We start from the raw sequence: 13777 nt of genomic DNA, 5'->3' as shown, positions 1-13777 counted from the left end.
ACTATAAAAAGGACCAGGATAATATTTTTGTAATTTAGAAGAAAAGAGTACAAATGTGGCACTGTGAAATACAAGGAACAGGATGCACTAAGGAGTTGGTACGTGTGCAGCCCAAATTCATGTTCAACTGGTACATGAAATTGCAGGCACGGTCGGTGCATTCTCACAATATCGACACCAGATCAATTCAGAGTGATAGTTTTACCTCTCACACTTTGCAGCCCACAGACATTCCTCGTGCACCGGTATGATTATAGGTATCTCAAAGGATCTTTCTTCTCTGTATCATGAAAAAGTTGTGACATCTGAAAAAGATTCCAGTCTCAATCTGTTTAAAATACTTTCAGAAGTTTTTAAAATTAACATCTCAAGGAAATGTAACTCTGAGGATTCAGAAGATTTTATTATGACTGATCAACATTCAGACATTGCCTATCTCAGTTTTAATTTGTGCTATAAGAGGTTTACATTTCACCATGAAGCAGTAGTTTAAACTGGAGAAATGAATTATACTGTTTCCTTAACGTGTATTTCTAACTTCTTGGAAGCAAATGTAATAGAAATTAACCCCAAGCCAGGAATCATGCTCCACTCACGACCGTCCCCTCAATCCATGGGGCCAGACTGCACTTATCTGAAGGGCCCTCCCGCAGCGTGGGGGGCCCAGAGGTGACATCCTGGTCCCCACGGCGAGTGCTCTGCAAGGGGCAGCCCCCCCAGTGTGGGCAGAGCCCTGCGGGGCCGGAGTGGGGAGCTCAGCCCCCTGCGAGCCTGAGCAACTCCGCTCACTCAGGAGCCCAATTTATTTGCATTCCTACTGTATAACCGAGCTCTTCAGTTTTCATGTCATTTTCGCTTGCTCCGCAGCAGCCCAGAAGCTCGTGGGGTCAAAAGGCTCCAGGCGCCATGGGTGGGGTCGTCGGGCGGATGTTTGTGTGGGGCAAACCGGTCCCAGCCCGCAGAGTCCCCCTGCCAGTAGCAGCAACTCGTGGGCCCGTGCCCCGGCCCTGCACAGCCCACCTCCACCAGCCCTCTCCCACAGCCGGGCTTCATCCGGCTGAGCCAGCTGTGGGCTCAGGGAAGTACTATTTCCTTCTACATGCTCCTCTGTAATGCCACTCTTAAAAAAATATCATATATCCTTGATCAGAATGGAAAGATTTTATTTTTCTTTTTCACAAATTCACAAGTAACTACTGCAACTGTAGGGAAGTTCAAACAATATGAAAACAGCACAGGAACGCTAACTTCACAACGTGTTTAAGTTCTCAACCGGTGCAAACAAGTTTGCTTTCTCTGGCGTTTCACTAATTTACACTGTTCAAATACAGTATGAAAACTCTGTGGTGCACTTTATTATCTCCTTAACGTTGCCAAGCTAGCTTGCCTTGTACACATAATGTACATCTCATTTAATGACTTCTGAAAAAAACCAAGAAACAACCAGGAAAACCTCCTCCCTGAAATTGTTTTAAAGTGCTTTCTGTCTTTCCCCAACACGCCTTCCCATCCTCAAAATGCAGCTGTCAGACCGTCCTATTTCACATTTCGCACGTGCTGGGCCTTCTTCATCTCCTTGCCTCCTGTGCTGTTCCCACTCCTCTTCCACCCGGAGCGAACTGGGAACCTGCCCGCCGCCCCTGAACCCGCTGCCCCACCGCCCGGCCCCTCCTGCCCGGGGGCCAGTCACGGCCCCGGCGCTGGCGCTGGGGGGCGCGGGGGGCCCGTGGGGCAGGAGGAAGGACAGGCGGGGCGGTTCTCACACCTCCGGGGTGGGGTGTAAGAGGCCGGGAGCGATGCCTTGCCTAGAACTCCTTGGGGCGCTTCTTCATCCCCGCCCTGGCCCCTGCCTTCAGTCAAACCGCTGCTTCTGGAGAAAGTCTCTGTTGGGACAAGGGAAAGGAAGACGCCACTGACACAGTTCTTGTCTTTATTGTCGCTTGCAATTTAAGATACAGTGCTCCAGAAGTGAAGCTTTTGTTGTGGAAGCAATCCCCAATGACCAAACGTTCTGTTTATAGAGACAATAATCAACTTTTCTTACTGCACAGACTGCAAAAAGTAATTTCTGAGCCTTCTGCTGGAATAAAAACATTCCTTTATGCCATTTTCCCAGAACCCACATGCATCCTTTGAAAAATAAGATGGAAATAAAATTAAATTAGAAGCCTTAGTGAAATAATGTCCGTTGCAACAAGGTTTGGTGTCTGAAAAACAAAACACAGAAGTATAATTGCAAAAAGAATTCAGATGCTGGTGAAACATCTTCTTTCAAAATTGTGGAAAGTAGTGTTTCAATCTTTTTATTGAAAACAAAAATTATTTCTTGTTTAATTTAAAAATATCATAGAATATAGCAGGCAGTAAAAATGATAACTCATAAAATATTTTTGATCAAGAAGCTACTTTTCAACAGCAAATCACAACTTTATGTGATTTGTCACAATTTTATTACCTTGGTTTTATTATCAGTTGAAATGAAGGCAAATTTGAAATGTGTGCATTATTTGGGTAGTAAAATTTTTAGTACTTATATTCTAACAACCCCTATAGCTAGCCAGAACTATACCCTTTACTGTGCTTATTTGCTCTATCAGGTTTCAATTTTGCTTATATTTTTCACTTGAACAAATACATACATGCTGAAAAATTAGCACAAGACAGAGGTTTTCTAGAAATTCCCTTGTCCAAGAAAGGAAAAACATCTCTCTACTGACCTAGGGAAAAAAACCCTTCCCTTTTTGCACAATACATGCCAAGAAAAAAGTCTATTATTTCTTTCAATATTTCACACCCATTTCTAAGCAAAGATGACTTCAGCTCTTCATTGCTTCTTTTATTTCAAGGAATACTTTCTGCAGACTCACTCCTGGGTTATTCTTTTACCCCCATTGATTTTCCATTATTTGGCTTGAACTGTTTCTTATTATCTGAGGTCAGTGGTGAGTTTTGCTTAAAAATTTATATTGCTATATAGCTTTTGTTTCTTTCTGATCTATATCCAGTTCCATCTGCATTGTTGGAAGTGTTTCTTGCTCTTTTTTCTCTATTTATGTATTACTTTTATTTTGCTTTCTTTGTCTTTCTGTCTTTCCATCTCTGACATTTTTTCTAGCTTTCCTTTTTCTTTTTTTTTTTTTTTTTTTTTTTTTTCTTCCAATTTCCCTTCTGTTCTTCCTTCCTCGCTTCCAACTTCTGAAGAAGACCTGCTCTTTGCCCCCAGCAGCCAGCCTGTTCCTGCTCGCACAGAGCAGTGCCCCCCTCCCCGGCCGTGCACCGGCCCAGCCCCGTGTGGTTTCTGTCGTGCAGGGCGGCTGGAGCTGGGAGACACTGGGAGTCTCTGCTGTAAATAAAATGGGGCTGAAGCCTGACCTCATTTACCTTACCGCATCAACAGAATTGCTTTGAGGTTATTCTGGTATAACTAAGGCTGCATTTGCTTTTAAACTTTTTGTTTATCCTTTCTGTATCTACTTCACATATTTAGGCGATCACTTGGAAAGCTTAATAGCATGTATGAATCACGGTGTTTTCATGTGGTCCCAGAAAAGCATTTGTAGCAATTAAACTTGGATTGAACCTGACTCCTTTCTTTTGCCCATGGCAAACTGAACCAGAGATGCCAAACAAATTTGCATTAATGAGTTATTTTCTTGTGAGGAAGGAAATATAACCTTTTTTGGTTGTTGCTATGCGCATGTATGTTTTGAGAAAGCAGCAGCTTACATCATTGCTTAATTATGCCGAAATAACACGGCGAGGAGGGGTGCACGCCACTTCGCTTTATTGAACGCCAGTTATCAATTAGCGGTGGAGGGGCCGGGGCGCCGGATAGGCCAGTGCCCCCTGGGTGCCTCTGGCTGCAGCTCGGCTGGGCGAGAGGCTCGGCCGCCCTCCCGCTCGGCTCCGCGGCAGCTGTGCCCAGCGCCAAGCAGGACCCGGGCAGCCTCGCGGAAACTCAGAACGCGCTTGTAGGCGTTCACAGCCTGCAGCGCAATGTGGCACGGATTCTGAACCCCGAGGGGCTCTTAGCAGGCTAAATAGCTGCTGTGTACACTCCAAATGAAAAAAATATATACTATTACAACCATGCTCATTTGATTTCGCAATGAGAAAGCATTTTTGAAATACAATTACATTTTAACGAGTTAAGGATGTAAATACATAACGAGAAAATTCCCGAGTAAGAGGGCTTCACCTATTGCTCTGAGCGAGAGCAGCTTGCACAGCACGTGCGAGCGCTGAGAGTACCAGCTCATGAGTGCGTTCCATTTCCACAGCCCTAATACTGCAGGTGTAATTAAATGCAGGAAATACAGACACAGCTGAGACTAATGAAAGATTTTCCATATGCTTTGGGGTAGCCTGCATTTCCTCCATATTTCTCTTTGAATTTTCTTCCCAGATAAACAGTTCTTGTGGCCAATTGTTCCCAATCACAAGCTGGTTGTATTCGGTGAATATTGATGCCCTGTCACTAGTCCTTATAGTGCCTTTTCCTGTAAATATCAAACCTTATTAGGTCTGGATATTTTTACTAATGAAAGTGATGACTTATTATTGTTGTCATTTCTGTTTGGAAAAAAAAGATAAACAGACAGAACTATTTAAATGTCTCACTGTAGGGTAGTTCATCAACCAGACAGGATTTTTCTCTGTTTTTTTATCCTCTCCTTAGATTTTCATCAGCCTTTGAAAGCACAGACACAACATTGCTCCTCCTCACTGACCTCCTCCCTATACACACAGTGACAAAATTGCCCTTTCTATGTCTGAGTTTCCCAGCTCAGGACCCAAACCTCCATTCTGCACACAGCATCTGCATTCCTGGTCCCTGTGTTTCTACCTACGAGTTTCTCTGTGGCTGTATTAGAACAAAATGAGGTGACGATACGTCCTGTAATGAGGATATATTGCCCCATCCTGCATCCAATAGTATAACCTATGATCAGGTTATAAACAATTTTAAAGTAACTGCAAATTTCTGATGAGCAATGAATCTTCATCTGTCATAACAGGATCGACAAGGTAAGGTTTCTCATGTAAGACCTAGATGATAACACACTGACTTAATTTATTGGGTGTTCTAATTAACAATTCTGAAAATAGTGAAAATGTCTTTAATACAAAATACTATCCACTCTTCCCCTCTGCTGTAGTTGATACCCTCTTCAATCCCTTTCCACATAATTCATAGCTAGGGACCCTTATATTCTAGCACATGCCTCATACCTCAAAGTTTTAGTAAAGTCAGTTTTCAAATTGTTTCTTCAACAAAAGTTTCCAGTCCTGCCTCCTACTCAGATATCTGGCTTGATACATTGGCAGCCAAAAAAAAAAAAAAAAAAAAAAAAAAAAAAACCAAACCAAAAGCTAGTCTTACTTTTTTTGCAACACATACATCTTTCTGGGGTTTTAGCCACAAACCACAGATGAATGTATAACAGCTCTGCTCTTTTCACAGCTAATCAGCTTTATTTAACATTAATGTCTTCCTGCCTTCTTCCACTAGCAGGCACATGGCCATCCCAGTCTACAAGGTGTTCTGTGGTTACCTGTAAAATTCAGCCTTCTGGTAGAATGGGATCCAGTGGCCCGCAAGCTGAGCTTTCAGGCTAACTGTAGATGATCTAGGAATGCTGGCCAGTATTTCATTTCTCTCCTTTCTGTCCTTCCATACCCTCACCCAGCTGTGCAGCTGAATCTTACATTCCTCTGTCCTACCTTCATGCATGTTCCATGAATACTTCATCCATTCTGCTGGGCAAGGAGCATCTTCAGGCAGTGGAAGAAGATCCCTGGTGTCTGTGTGCTTCGTGACACAAGGCAGCTTGTCAACTGTCTCCCCCATATCACCCTGTTTTGTGAAGACCCTCTGGGGCATTATTCCTTGATGGAGCCTCCGTAGCTGATGGGGGCTGAGAAGATCGTCTTCCACTGACAGACCTCACTTCAGGTCAGGATCAGCTCTTCCGCTGGGCCTCTCCGACAAAGGATGGTTTTATGTGAGCCATAGAGAACATGAGACACTGAAGCAAGTACAAGGTTTGCCAACGCAGTGTCTGCAGAAACACCAGGAACACAGATACCTTGTTGGAAACGGAAAACCCATGTCATAGTTTTTGAATTCAGCAAGGCTTTTTTGACTCACTTGGTGAATACTACTTTTTAATTTTAAAACCATGAGGTCTCAATTTTAGTCTATAAAAAGTGTTCATTGTGTAGATATAATGCTTACATTGGTTGTGCCCCTCTCTGTACTTATCCACACAGGCTTCTGTCTCCCCACCTTTACTTAGCGTGCTGACTTCAGTACATTGTAGACGATGTATGAAATGAAATACTGTTAACCACCTGGTGAACATTCCTGTCAGTGTCCCTTGCTAGGATGTTGAACTCAGGAGAGAGGGTGAAATAAAATCCTTCCATCAGTGAAGAACCCACAGAGGGAGATTGCTGTGCAGGCTCAACAAATTCCTATTGCAGGCTTGTACATATCTTTTAAACAATTATCATGTATATACACCATTACCAAGCCCACCACCCAAATAGCTCATGGAGAAGGGCTTTTCTAGGCTTTAAATAGCAAAGAAATGGAACCATGTACACTGTACTCTATGTTTTTATACTGCCTGTTCTCTGTACTGAGCTCTGAATGTTTCTATGTTATTTCTTGTGTTGTCAGCCTTTCCAGCTGGCATTTTACCTTCAACTTGGTTGAAATGTCAAGCAGTTGATGACAAAATGCTGCCGAGTCACTCACCTATGGGTGGCATGAGGGCTTGACTGATAAAGGGACCTGAACGCTCTGCCAAACTCTCTTCCTGATTATTTTAGGGAACAGTGATTTCAAATTTCAGAGGAAAAGAGAAAACATGAGATTTTAAGAAAAAAGAAAACATGCAAGAAGGAGGATCCTCATGGACACAAGTGGGACCCTATTCTAAAGAAAACTCAAAACAGTTTGGCTGTTGAACAGGAAATTGGAGTATGAAATAGCAAACAGGCTTCTTTACTGACCTTATCAAGCTGTGTATTTTTACCTGTGTGATCTAAGGTCAAGAATAATAATTTCAGAACCTGTGACATATCTATCAGCTTCTGCCAGCACCTACTACCAAAGATGTCAGGTGTAAATGAGAACATCTTGCCTCTGCATTTCCAAGCTCGGATGGGGCACTGGGCAAGACTGTGAGACCTCCAACCTCCGGGAGAGAGAAGGGGCACTGGAGGGCTGTCTTTGAAATTTAAATACAGAGCCAGTGTGTGGATTCAACTGAGGAAATCTGAAGAGAACCAGGTTCTGCTGAGGACTCAAGCCCAGAGTCTGGAGAGGTCCAGGACAGAGCTAGAGGACAACTCCATGATGCAGCTGTCTACCGAGATGTTTGCAGTCAAAGCTACAATTCCAAGAATTCCGTCAAATAAAAATAGCCAGGTTTTCTCTCATGTCAGCACTGGGCATCTTCTAGCAGAAGACTTTGTGTTAGGATTGTGTCAGATGACACAGACAGTTTGGCTCATTCTGAGATGCTCTATCCCATCTGGTGCTGGGTGAACTCCCTCCAGAGCAAGTCAAGACCTTAAGCGCTCTTCCACCTGAGCAAAGAGAGCTTTGACCCAAGCAACCCCCGTGCCATAGGTGTGTGCCAGCGACAGCTGATGAGGTAGGATCAGCTAAAGAAAAGTATGCTCTGTGTTTGATCACAGTTATTGGAATCTGAAGAGAAAAATCAGTTCTGGGCTGAAATATCAGCTGTCAGGCTCTATATGTACAGCAGCTACGGAGGGATGGACAGCAAAGGGACAGATGGCGTGTGTCAGTGTGCCCCAGAGGCTCCTCCAGCATCCCGCGCAGCAGTTTGTTGCATGGAGTAGAAAAAGGGGGAAAGCCATTGATTTTTTTTCTTACATGCCTCCTTAAAACAGCACAGTGCAGAAGTACAGTCGCAACATTCCTCAAATAAGTTCTTGTCACATGACTTAATGAAAGTCCCTAGACTATTCCTCCTCAACACGTCAGGTGTTTTAAAGTCCTCTAAATAGTAATGGAAGAAAAGCTTTGTTTAGTGTTAAACTCATCTGTCCCCTGCACATGGGGTTTTTTCTCAAGTAAAAATAGAGAAATAAAATAATAAAGGGGGTACATGCATTATTAGGCTTACAAGTCTTCAGGACTCCCTGAGAGTTGAAAGAGCTTTTCACTCTTGTTGCAAAGATGCGCTGACCTAATTTTTAATTTGTCCTTTGGATCATTTAGGAATTTGGGTGGAGAGGAGCCAGACATAATTGGCATTTGTAGATGCATTTATTATACAAGAATATTAAATACAGCATTTACATAACTACAGAGCAACAGAAGTGAGATAAAAGATATATACTGATCTCACCATTTTCCCTTCCTTTTACAACTTTTTTCCCCCATGGGCTCCACTGCTTACTCTGCAGACAGGGAAACTACTGGGAAGAGGTTACAGACAGAGGAGAGGGAATGTGTGTGCTTGGAGGTGAAACAAAGCAGGAAAAAAAGCAAAGCAGAGCTGCTTCAGAGGAAAGTGCAATGTACTCATAAATAAGGTCAGCTGTGTTCTTTTCACCACACTTTTGGTTTCACCCAAGATGCTTTTTGCTAGTGGCTGTCTTAATTCCTGATAGATGAGAATGCTGTTCTTCAGAAATCTTTATCAGTAACTATAGAAACTCTGGTTTGCTTTAAAACTGTACTGCTTTCTTGGCCTGAACAATTTAATGTAGCAGCAAGTTCCCTCAGCAAACTGCAGACTGTGCAAAATATAATTTGAATTTCATGGATTGTCTTTTGGCCTCTGACACATCTCTTCAAGCCCTACATGTTTTAATCGCTTCTATCATATTCCCCTTCTGGTCTCCACTTTAGAAACCACATGGCTTCTCAGTCGCTGCTCATAGGAAAAATGTTTTGTTGTTGTTTCTTGTTTTAATTTTTGCTCTTGTTTGGGGGGTTCTACCTTACTGTCTTGAGCCGTCTTCAGGTTCTACCAAGTTCTCATGTGTCCCTCAAGACCTGCAGACATGAAATTCAGAAGCAGCCACGAGCAGCACACAGAGCTCGCATTTCCATTTAGCTGGTTGTAGAATTGAAGGTAAATCTGTCTGTAGGACAAGGGCTGAATGATTTGGTGGGGTGAGAAAGACCAGTCATCAGGCTGGAGGAGGCACTGACATGTCATCGAGAAAATCCTGGCAGCGGAATGATATTTTGAAGAAAGAAGAAAATAAAGTTATTTGACCTAGTTGATTAGCATAGAAGGAACTCTGTGTGTGTGTTTTCAAAACATGGGAAGAGAAGACAGTACAATCCATTTCAGTAAGTGGGAATCACACAGCTAGGTCACTGCCCCTCTGGGGATTTGCTTTCTTAATTCTGTTAATGCATAAACCAGAAGCACTCTGACTACCTTGCAGTGTCAGTAAACAGCACAGTGACCCATCCACCCCATCTTGCATGCAAAGCATTAACTTAAAGTAACTGATGTTATGCATATTCCTGACACGTCTCTATTAATTCCCACATGAAGCCTCCATTTTAACTAAATTTGTAAGCCATGTTAGACTGGTAGTCACTGGGTTCAAACAGTAATCACTGACTATGCTGTTTATTATGCAGTAAAGGCTGTACCAGGGAGGAAAGATACTGCAAGCACTCTTTGAATTTCAAATAAAGAGAAGAAGCTGGTGGAGACACTCTGCAATCAATTTACACAAACACAGAATGGAGCAGGACTGGAGACCATCACTAGTGCTCAGTTTGTAAACTTCCTGGCCACTTTTATAAATGCTTATGATTCCATATTTAAAACCAGCAGGCACGCACGGTTCCCACACAGCCCCTGTGAAACACCGATATGAGCACCGGCTCCTTGGTAATAATAGCATCATAGCTTTAGATCATCAGCAAGTTTAACTTAATGACTGTCTTTGTGCCAGAATTCCTCATGAAAATACTGTGATGTTTTCAAGGACCTACTACAGAGAAACTCCACTTCTTACGCCTATAATTTTCCACACAATGCAACCTGCTGTTATCTCCTTCTTATCTATTCCAGACTCACCTAGGCTCAGTTTTCTCCAACATAACTAGTCCTATGCTTTACTGAAGTCCATGGACTTTTGCTTAGAAAATTAGTTGTTCTGTCAAAAAAACCTGTCTGGTGCAAGGATTTATCTTTGCTAAAATTTTGCTGTATTTTCTTCCAGCCACCCTTGTTTTTTAATTCTTCTTTCAATAATGTTTTATCAACTTGCAGACTGTTGAAAACAGATTAACAAATTGACTGTTGCACACTTTTATTTGAGGGCAGGACAAGTGATATATGATTGTATAATCACAGTGGATTCCAGGCCAAACCTAAGAAACCTGCCATTAAGTGGGAGGGAGCTGCCCCAGGTCACACACAGTGGGAGGAGAAGGCTGAAATCCCCGTCCCGCAGAGCCCCTGCTTCTGTGGTGCCTCCTTCAGCCGGGCAGTTTGCCTCGGGAGCTGAGCGACTCCTCAGTCACACCGGTGCAGTCCCTCTTCTTCAGCTGATCCTTGCTGTATTTCCCAGTTTTCCTTTCCTACGTTCTTTTTCCTATTTCAGATTCTGTCTCCGTTTATTTGCTTTTCTGAGGTAAAAAGGAAGCTCGGAAGGCGCCTCCCTTGCCAGGCAGGGTTCGCCGGGGCAGGCCGGTACAGGCTGGCGGTTCTTTCCCAAAGTCACCAGGAAAGCGGGAAGGTCTCTGCGCGCTGGGGGCAGGTGCAGCCAGCTCCGGGCAGCGCTTCGGGTTTTGACGGACGCGTCGGCTTACGGGGCCCCAAGGAGAGGAGCGGTCCTGGCTTCGTGGGGGCTTCCCAGGAGGCTGCGGTGACCTGCAGACGTGGTGACGGTCACCAGCGGCGGGGTGGCAGGAGGAACCCCACAACGCTGGGCTGCAGATGCGCTGGAAGCCCCAGCAGCAAACCAGGACTCCTTCCCTCGTCAGTCAGCTCCCGTGGCCCGTGAAATCACTGCTGCCTTTGCTCAGGAACAGGCTCAAGTCAGCACTTTCTCCACCACGCTGCACGGTAATTTTCCTGATCCTGCCTATATTTAACTTTTCCCCTTGGACTAAAATGTTGTTACAAAAAATTTCTGTCAGCTGGAAAAAGGGAACAATGCCTGGCTCGGAGCCTGTGCTCAGCAGTGAAGAGTCTGCAATTACAGTCAAAAAAAAAAAAAAAAAAAAAAAAAATAGCCCAAAACACCAGGAACAAAAACAAAGTAAAAATCTTGTTCCAATTTCTCTGAGATTCTTCCTTGCAGTTATTTTTCTGACAAGTATAAGCAATATAACGGGGAAAGAGACCTCAGAATAGAGAGTAATAAAAAATAAAATAAATAATATAAAAATCCCAAAGTCTGTTTTGCTTGCCAGAATATCTTCTGCTACAACATGATTGCAGAGAGGCAGCAGTGCCCATGGTGTATAAAAGTGCTTTGAAGGAGACTGCCTCTCATCTGGAGTCGGGTCTTAAAACTGCCCGTCGCTCCCCCGCTCCCTGTGCGATGCTCCCCGGCCCCGGCCCGCCAGTGGGAACAGGCCCTGGCAATCGCTGGGTGTTACCGCTGCCCGGCCGGGCCGGGGGCTGCCTGGGGACCACCGCCCCCGTGACAGCCCAGCTCTGGCCCGGGATAACGCCCGCGGCACCACGGACTGCGGCGAGCAACCCACCTCCGGCGCTGGAACGTCCCTGAGCAAAAGCCGCGGCTGGTGGGGGAAGCGGGAGCGATGCTGCACCAGCCCCGTGCTCGCTGCTGAGTGCTCAGCATGGGCGTGTGCCTTCCCCTTCTCCTACCTGCGGTCTGCCGTATCCTCTCCAGGATTTTGGGGGAGACACCACCAGTCATCTTGGGAAAGGCGGCATGCTGCCTTCTCTGCTTGTTACTGCCACTGAGAAACAATCGCTCTCACTAGACGGGGCGTGGGCTGATATTGCAGCCAGGGGAACTGCAGGAAATGTGTTTTCATCAGCTGTAAACGCACAACTAGAAAACAGGCCATGATTTTTGCATGACTCAGGACAATAGCCATACGCTTATGGAATCACTGGGAATAGTGTAGGAGGGACCTTGCATGTAAACCCATCTACGTCCTGATTCCAGGACACGATCAGCTGTACCTAAATTATTCCCATGGATTTGTTTCTGCTTCCACTAGACATCTCTAAAGAAGTCCTATGTTTAGGCACAAAGTCTGCAAAACTCCAGGGCAGACCATTAATCCCTGAACAGTTCGAGCTTCCATGTCCCCAGCATCATCCCTTTTACTCCCCTCCAAAAGTTCCCTTTTGCCAGGTTTTCACAGGAAAAGCAAGCCCATTCACTGGCCTGGAGGACTGGGGTACACAGTCTTTTGGGAAAGCAGGACCTAATTTCTCTCTTGCAGGCACTAGCTGACTCCTGTGACTCACCAGTGGTTATAGGTCTTTGCCACGCTCACAATATCCTGGGGTTTTTTCCTCCATTTTTGATTTCTCATCCACCTCTCTCTTTCTGTTGTTTTAGACCAAATCCTCACAGAGCCGTGAAACTGTCTGGTCAATGCTGCACAGGTTTTCAGTCTCTGTCTCCTCTCCTTTAAAATCTGGTTGATTCGATTATTTATGTTTTGTAAACTGAGATATAGATCCCATGAAATGTTGATGTGTGTGGGACGGAGAGGATGTTCCATAAGGGGAAGGCTCGGATGCAGGGAGCCGTGTGCTGTCCCTTCGGAGAGACCCAGCGTGGGGCTGGGCTCTGCAAAGCCCTTCACTTGATCCGCTTTAGCTGCAAAACCTTCGAGTCTGATTTAGACAAAGAAAGGGAGAAAGGGGAGACCAAATAGAATCAAGCAAGTTGATTCCCAGCTGGCTTGAAGGTGCAAGCACAACAGCTCATCAGAAACATATTAATCCTAGCTGAAGGACTGGAGACTTGAAGCTTGATCCAATATCCTAGCTCAGGGTCACGGCCAGTTGAACTCCTGACATTTTTACCTCCTGTAAAACTGAGTCAATGACAATGTGTCCAGAGTGTGCAGAAGAGAAAGGAAAGCGTTTTAATGATGTGCTTTTATTTAGTAAGGCACTGCGCTAGTTAAAGTAGAAATTCTGCCACAAAATGAGCATGTACTTTAATTACGAAAAATGATGTAAATAAATAAGACGCAAATGCTTTTAGGTACCACCACACTGAGGATCCAAGGCAAACCAGCAGTGGGAGAGAACCTCGGGAGGAGCTGTGGGTGCAGGTCACCCAGGCGCTGAGCCTGCAGCTCCGTCCCAGCCTCTCGGCACGGCCGAACCGAACCCCTTTCCCCACGTTCCTTCAGCCATGGTAACGAGAAGTTCTCATCAGCCCAGCCCGCGGGCCCCCTCCTCCCCCCGCGCCCGCCGGCCTCTCCTGGCCTTCAGCACAGCCAGGTCCGTGCCCGCGGGACGCCTGCTTGCAGGGACGCCCAGCAGCACACCACTTTCTTTTGGTATCTGCACGGCTTTTCTGCAGAAAGCTAAGTTAGCACCCCCACTATAACTGGAATTTTAGTTCTGTTATTAATTAGAAGTACTAGCTCAAATCACACTCATTAGCTGAATGAGCAATAATGCACGTTAAGCCTCTATCTGTTGATAATATTCTCCAATGGATTGAGTATGTGTCATTTGACACTGATAAACTAGGCAATATTATGAGCTGAATGTCTTAAATGCTACACAGATGGGGAATATATTAATTTAAG

The 13777-nt window shown here is 44.8% G+C and overlaps 1 long non-coding RNA gene across 1 annotated transcript; it reads right to left on the bottom strand.

Moving 5' to 3' along the window:
• Window positions 1–1139: 1139 nt before the first annotated feature.
• LOC116960087 lies at window positions 1140–11933 on the bottom strand. The gene is made up of 3 exons (XR_004406183.2): window positions 11856–11933; window positions 5725–6062; window positions 1140–1883 (listed from the first exon to the last, which is right to left on the bottom strand). It is a non-coding gene; the product is annotated as an uncharacterized LOC116960087 (long non-coding RNA).
• Between the last annotated feature and the right edge of the window lie 1844 nt (window positions 11934–13777).

Source organism: Tyto alba, unplaced genomic scaffold, assembly GCF_018691265.1.
Source record: "Tyto alba isolate M040663 unplaced genomic scaffold, T.alba_DEE_v4.0 Super-Scaffold_29, whole genome shotgun sequence".
Taxonomy (NCBI): domain Eukaryota; kingdom Metazoa; phylum Chordata; class Aves; order Strigiformes; family Tytonidae; genus Tyto; species Tyto alba.
Note: the sequence above shows the minus strand (reverse complement) of the source record. Positions and strands in the feature narration are given on the sequence as shown.